Source organism: Arachis hypogaea, chromosome 7 (assembly GCF_003086295.3).
Source record: "Arachis hypogaea cultivar Tifrunner chromosome 7, arahy.Tifrunner.gnm2.J5K5, whole genome shotgun sequence".
In the NCBI taxonomy this organism is placed as follows: domain Eukaryota; kingdom Viridiplantae; phylum Streptophyta; class Magnoliopsida; order Fabales; family Fabaceae; genus Arachis; species Arachis hypogaea.
The window spans coordinates 33610949-33617378 of NC_092042.1; the positions used below are offsets into that span (position 1 = coordinate 33610949).

The 6430-nt window shown below is 40.6% G+C and overlaps 1 non-coding gene across 1 annotated transcript; it reads right to left on the bottom strand.

The window, feature by feature from the left end:
- Window positions 1–6104: 6104 nt before the first annotated feature.
- On the bottom strand, window positions 6105–6212 carry LOC112704774 (small nucleolar RNA R71). The gene has a single exon (XR_003155381.1). It is a non-coding gene; the product is annotated as a small nucleolar RNA R71 (small nucleolar RNA).
- Between the last annotated feature and the right edge of the window lie 218 nt (window positions 6213–6430).

Below are 6430 nucleotides of genomic sequence, written 5' to 3' on the forward strand. Positions count from 1 at the left end.
AGCAAAAAGGTGGCATGACAGAAAGCTGTCATCTAGAGTCTTTGAGTAAGGACAGAAGGTTCTGCTGTTTAACTCTAGGCTCAGATTGTTCCCTGGGAATTTGAAATCCCGATAGAAGGGACCATATGTGATTACAAATGTGTCACCATATGGATATGTAGAGCTTTAGGATATTGACTTTGACAAAAAGTTCACTGTTAATGGACAGAGAGTCAAGCATTATCTTGAAGGCAATGTTGAACAAGAATACTCAAGACTGAGACTAGATTAAAGCTCAGTAAAGTCCAGCTAAAGACAATAAAGAAGTGCTTGCTGGGAGGCAACCCAGCCATTAGCAGAAATTAGATGTTTATAATAATTATATGAGTTTATTTAATTTTGTTATTCATGTTTGTTAATACATTTCATTAAATAATACAGAGAAATGAAGGTTCAGAACATAAAGTAGAGGAATCAAGAGAAAAAGAGCTCACTGGCGTTAAAACGCCAGTAAAGAGGAATTTTGGGCGTTAAACGCCAGAATGGCTATCATTCTGGGTGTTTAACACCATTAAAGGTATCATTCTGGGCGTTAAACACCAGAAACAGCAGCATCCTGGGCGTTCAAAAAAATGCCCAGTAACAAAGAATTTTTGGTGTTTAACGCTAGCCAGGGTACCTGGCTGGGCGTTAAACACCCAAATGGCTACCAGATGGGCGTTAAACGCCAAACTGGCTATCATTCTGGGCGTTTAACGCCAGAACATCAAGGGGGAGGTAATTTCGTTTCTGTTCATACCCTGGGTTGAGCTGTACGGCCCGGGATGTTTAGCAACGAGACGACCGACCTCTTCAGGTTAAACTACCCAACCTCTTTTCAAAGAGCTCGGCCAAATTGCCAGGGAAGCCCAATAAAGGGCCCAAATAGAGGAACACGACCGAAGTCCAAAGGCAGCCCAAGCCTATAGAGATAAAGGCGGTTCCCATGAAGATAAAATAAGATAAGATAACTAACTTATCTTATCTGAAAAGGTCACTCTACACCGTTATAAATACACTGGAGTACCCAGGTATAACTCATCTCTGATTCTACTAAAAACTTGCTTAATACCCTTGCTAACTTAAGCATCGGAGTCCCTTGCAGGTACCACTACCCTTCGATGACGAAGGATCAGCACCATCACCAAGTCCAACAAATCGGACACAATAGCTCCGACTGGTACAGAAGATCTCGTCTGAGATTGACCTACAGTTTCAGGTAACCCTCGGAACATTGGCACCATTGCCGGGGAACCTGGAAGTCATCCCACCACCATGGCAGATGACCATGACAACGACCACGATTCGGATCTAGAAGACTGAACGCCGCACAAAAACGAGAACACTACATCAAAAGATATCCCACAACCTAACGGAGACAAGAATTCACCAAACCTAGGATCCCTTGAGACGCTTCAAGATTGTTTAAAACAACTTGAGAAAAAAGCCCAACATTAGCGAGAAGCTGGGAAGGACCTACAAAGGGAGATAAGGCGACGCCGGGAATTGGAGAACAAACTCCTAAAACTCGAAGCCGATCTCAAAGCCAAAGCAACTCGATCCACCCACGAGGACAGCTCCTGCAAGGACCAAGATCCATTTACCAAGGAGACCATAAAGACCAAAATCCCAAAAGACTTTAAACTCCCGGATATGGCCTTATATGATGGCACGGCAGATCCTAGCCATCACCTCAGTAATTTCAGAGGTCGAATGTACCTCATTGATGCCTCAGATGCAGTCCGCTGCAAAGCCTTCCTGACTACCTTAACAAAAACGGCGATTAAGTGGTTCGACAATCTACCCCCCAGGTCCATCTCAAGCTTCGATGACCTAGCCAAGAAGTTTCTAGCCAGATTCTCTATCCAAAAAGACAAAACCAAGCACGCCACAAGTCTATTAGGAATCAAACAAGGAGATCGGGAAAGTCTCCGCAGCTACATGGAAAGATTTAACAAGGCATGTCTAGACATACAAAGTCTGCCCACAGAAGCGGCCATCATGGGCCTCATCAATGGCCTACGAGAAGGGCTTTTTAGCCAATCCATATCGAAAAAGTATCCCAAATCTCTAAATGAGGTACAAGAACAAGCAGAGAAGTATATTAACATGGAGGAAAATGCTCGACTAGGAGAGAATTCAAAATTCGGATTCTTCTACTCCTCCCGAGATAAGGACAAAGAATTCAAGAAAAAAGAAGATCGACATGGGGAAAAGATAAAAAATACAACAATTACACCCCTCTTCGGGTGTCCCTTGTGGATGTCTACAGAGAAGTATGCCATACTGAAAAGATACTTCCAGCTCGACCACTCAAAAGCAAAAAAGGAGGAGGAAACCGGGATGAATATTGTGAATATCATCGAATCTATGGACATTCCACCAACGAATGTTTTGACTTGAAAAATATCATAGAAAAACTGGTAAGAGAAGGAAAATTAGATCGGTATTTAGCGAGCCGAGCAGATGATCCCAAAAAAAGAAGAAGGGATGAAGATGTCGGACAGGTAAAATGACCACCTCGTACACCCGAGAGAAACATCCACATGATACACAGCGGATTTGCAGGAGGCGGGATCTCCAAATCATCTCGCAAAAGATATCTTAAAGAAATATATCACGTTGAGGGAAGAGAGGAAACACCCGACATCCCCACAATTACTTTAACCAAAGAGGACGCATCCGGCATCATCCCAGGAAACGACGATCCTATGGTCATCACTATCGTAATGGCAAACTGGTGCACAAAATTGCAATCACACTTTGCAATCCCGCACAACTAACCAGCAAGTGCACTGGGTCGTCCAAGTAATACCTTACGTGAGTAAGGGTCGATCCCACGGAGATTGTCGGCTTGAAGAAAACTATGGTTATCTTGTAACTCTTAGTCAGGATATCAGAAATTATCAGGATTGATTGTGAAAAGCAAAAGAACATGAAATAAGTACTTGTTTTGCAGTAATGGAGAATAGGTTGAGGTTTTGGAGATGCTCCATCTTCTGAATCTCTGCTTTCCTACTGTCTTCTTCTTCAAGCACGCAAGGCTCCTTCCATGGCAAGCTGTATGCAAGGGTTTCACCGTTGTCAGTGGCTACCTCCCATCCTCTCAGTGGAAATGTTCAACGCACCCTGTCACGGCACGGCTATCCATCTGTCGGTTCTCAATCAGGCCGGAATAGAATCCAGTGATTCTTTTGCGTCTGTCACTAACGCCCTGCCTTCAGGAGTTTGAAGCTCGTCACAGTCATTCAATCCTTGAATCCTACTCAGAATACCACAGACAAGGTTTAGACCTTCCGGATTCTCTTGAATGCCGTCATCAGTTCTAGCTTATACCACAAAGATTCTGGTTAAAGAATCCAAGAGATATCTTCTCAATCTAAGGTAGAACGGAGGTGGTTGTCAGGCACACGTTCATAGTTGAGAATGATGATGAGTGTCACGGATCATCACATTCATCCGGTTTAAGAGCAAGTAATATCTTAGAATGGAAGCAAGCATGATTGAATGAAAAATAGTAGTAATTGCATTAATCCATCAAGACACAGCAGAGCTCCTCACCCCCAACCATGGGGTTTAGAGACTCATGCTGTGGAAGGTACACAAAGAAACGTGTAAAGTGTCATGAGGTACAGATACAATGTCCAAAGATCCTATTAATAGTGAACTAGTAACCTAGGGTATACAGAAATGAGTAAATGACGTAAAAATCCACTTCTGGGTCCACTTAGTGTGTGCTTGGGCTGAGCATTGAAGCTTTCATGTGTAGAGACTTTTTCTGGAGTTAAACGCCAGCTTTCATGCCAGTTTGGGCGTTTAACTCCAATTTTTATGCCAGTTCCAGCGTTAAACGCTGGGAATTTTGAAGCTGATTTGCAACGCCAGTTTGGGCCATCAAATCTTGGGCAAAGTATGGACTGTTATACATTGCTGGAAAGCCCAGGATGTCTACTTTCCAACGCCGTTGAGAGCGCGCCAATTGGGCTTCTGTAGCTCCAGAAAATCCACTTCGAGTGCAGGGAGGTCAGAATCCAACAGCATCTGCAGTCCTTTTCAGCCTCTGAATCAGATTTTTGCTCAGGACCCTCAATTTCAGCCAGAAAATACCTGAAATCACAAAAAAACACACAAACTCATAGTAAAGTCCAGAAAAGTGAATTTTAACTCAAAACTACTAAAAATATACTAAAAACTAATTAAATTATACTAAAAACATACTAAAAATAATGCCAAAAAGCGTACAAATTATCCGCTCATCACAACACCAAACTTAAATTGTTGCTTGTCCCCAAGCAACTGAAAATCAAAATAAGATAAAAAGAAGAGAATATACTATAGACTCCAAAATATCAAGGAAACTTAGCTCCAATTAGATGAGCGGGACTAGTAGCTTTTTGCTTCCGAACAGTTTCGGCATCTCACTTTATCCTTTGAAGCTCAGAATGATTGGCATCTATAGGAACTCAGAACTCAGATAGTGTTATTGATTCTCCTAGTATAATGATTCTTGAACATAGCTATGTCATGAGTCTTGGCTGTGGCCCAAAGCACTCTGTCTTCCAGTATTACCACCGGATACATACATGCCACAAACACATAATTGGGTGAACCTTTTCAGATTGTGACTCTGCTTTGCTAGAGTCCCCAATTAGAGGTGTCCAGGGTTCTTAAGCACACTCTTTTTGCCTTGGATCACAACTTTATTTTTTTTATTTTTTTTTGTATTCACTGCTTTTTCTTGCTTCAAGAATCACTTTGATGGTTTTTCAGATCCTCAATAACAGTTCGCCTTTTCCATCATTCTTTCAAGAGCCAACAATTTTTTAACATTGTGCACCATTCTGGGCGTTTAACGCCAGGATGGCACAAGAGGGAAGATTTTGTTTTTAATGCAAATTTTTTTTTAAGTTTTCAAAATTTTTCAAAATCAAATCTTTTTCAAACCATATCTTTTCAATCAAATCTTTTTCAAAATCAACTTCTTTCTATTTTCAAGGATACTTGCTATCAATGAATGATTTGATTCAACATTTTAAGTATGTTGCCTTTTCTGTTGAGAAAGGTTTAATATTTGAATCATATCTTTTCTTGATAGCCAAGTCATTAATTTTTAAAATCAAATCTTTTTAAAATATTTTTCAAATCATATCTTCCCAACCACATCTTTTTTAAAACTAATCATATCTTCTTAACCACATCTTTTTCAAAATAGCTTTCAATCAAATCTTTTTGATTTCTAATTTCAAATTCTTTTTCAAAAATCACTTGGTTTCTTTCCCACATTTATTTTCGAAAATCAATAATTGTTTTTCAAAATGTTTTCAAAATCCTTTATTTAACTTTCGAATACTACTTCCCTTCTTCTCACATCCTTCTATTTATGGACTAACACTATTCCTTAAATCACAATTCGAACTCCATCTTTCTTGATAAGTTCGAATTTTCTACCTCTGTCTTCCATTTTCCTTTTCCTCTGACACCTTAAGGAATCTCTATACTGTGACATAGAGGATTCCAGATTTTCTTGTTCTCTTCTCTTTCTTATGAGCAGGAGCAAGGACAAAAGCATTCTTGTTAAGGCTGATCCTGAACCTTAAAGGACCTTGAAGAGAAAGCTAAGAGAAGCCAAGGCACAACTCTCTGTAGAGGACCTAACAGAAATCTTCAAAGAGGAAGAACCCATGGCAGCCGAAAACAACAACAATGCCAACAATGCAAGGAAGGTGCTGGGTGACTTTACTGCACCTACTCCCGACTTCTATGGGAGAAGCATCTCTATCCCTGCCATTGGAGCAAACAACTTTGAGCTTAAGCCTCAATTAGTTTCTCTAATGCAACAGAATTGCAAGTTTCATGGACTTCCATTGGAAGATCCTCATCAGTTTTTAGCTGAATTCTTGCAAATCTGTGACACTGTCAAGACTAATGGGGTTGACCCTGAGGTCTACAAACTTATGCTATTCCCTTTTGCTGTAAGAGACAAAGCTAGGACATGGTTGGACTCACAACCTAAAGAAAGCCTGAACTCTTGGGAAAAGCTAGTCAATGCCTTTTTGGCAAAGTTCTTTCCACCTCAAAAATTGAGTAAGCTTAGAGTGGAAGTCCAAACCTTCAGACAGAAGGAAGGAGAATCCCTCTATGAAGCTTGGGAAAGATACAAACAATTAATCAGAAAGTGTCCCTCTGATATGCTTTCTGAATGGAGCATTATAGGAATTTTCTATGATGGTCTCTCTGAACTATCCAAGATGTCTTTGGATAGCTCTGCTGGAGGATCTCTTCATCTGAAGAAGACGCCTACAGAAGCTCAAGAGCTGATTGAAATGGTTACAAATAACCAATTCATGTACACTTCTGAAAGAAATCCTGTGAACAATGGGACTAATCAGAAGAAAGGAGTTCTTGAGATTGA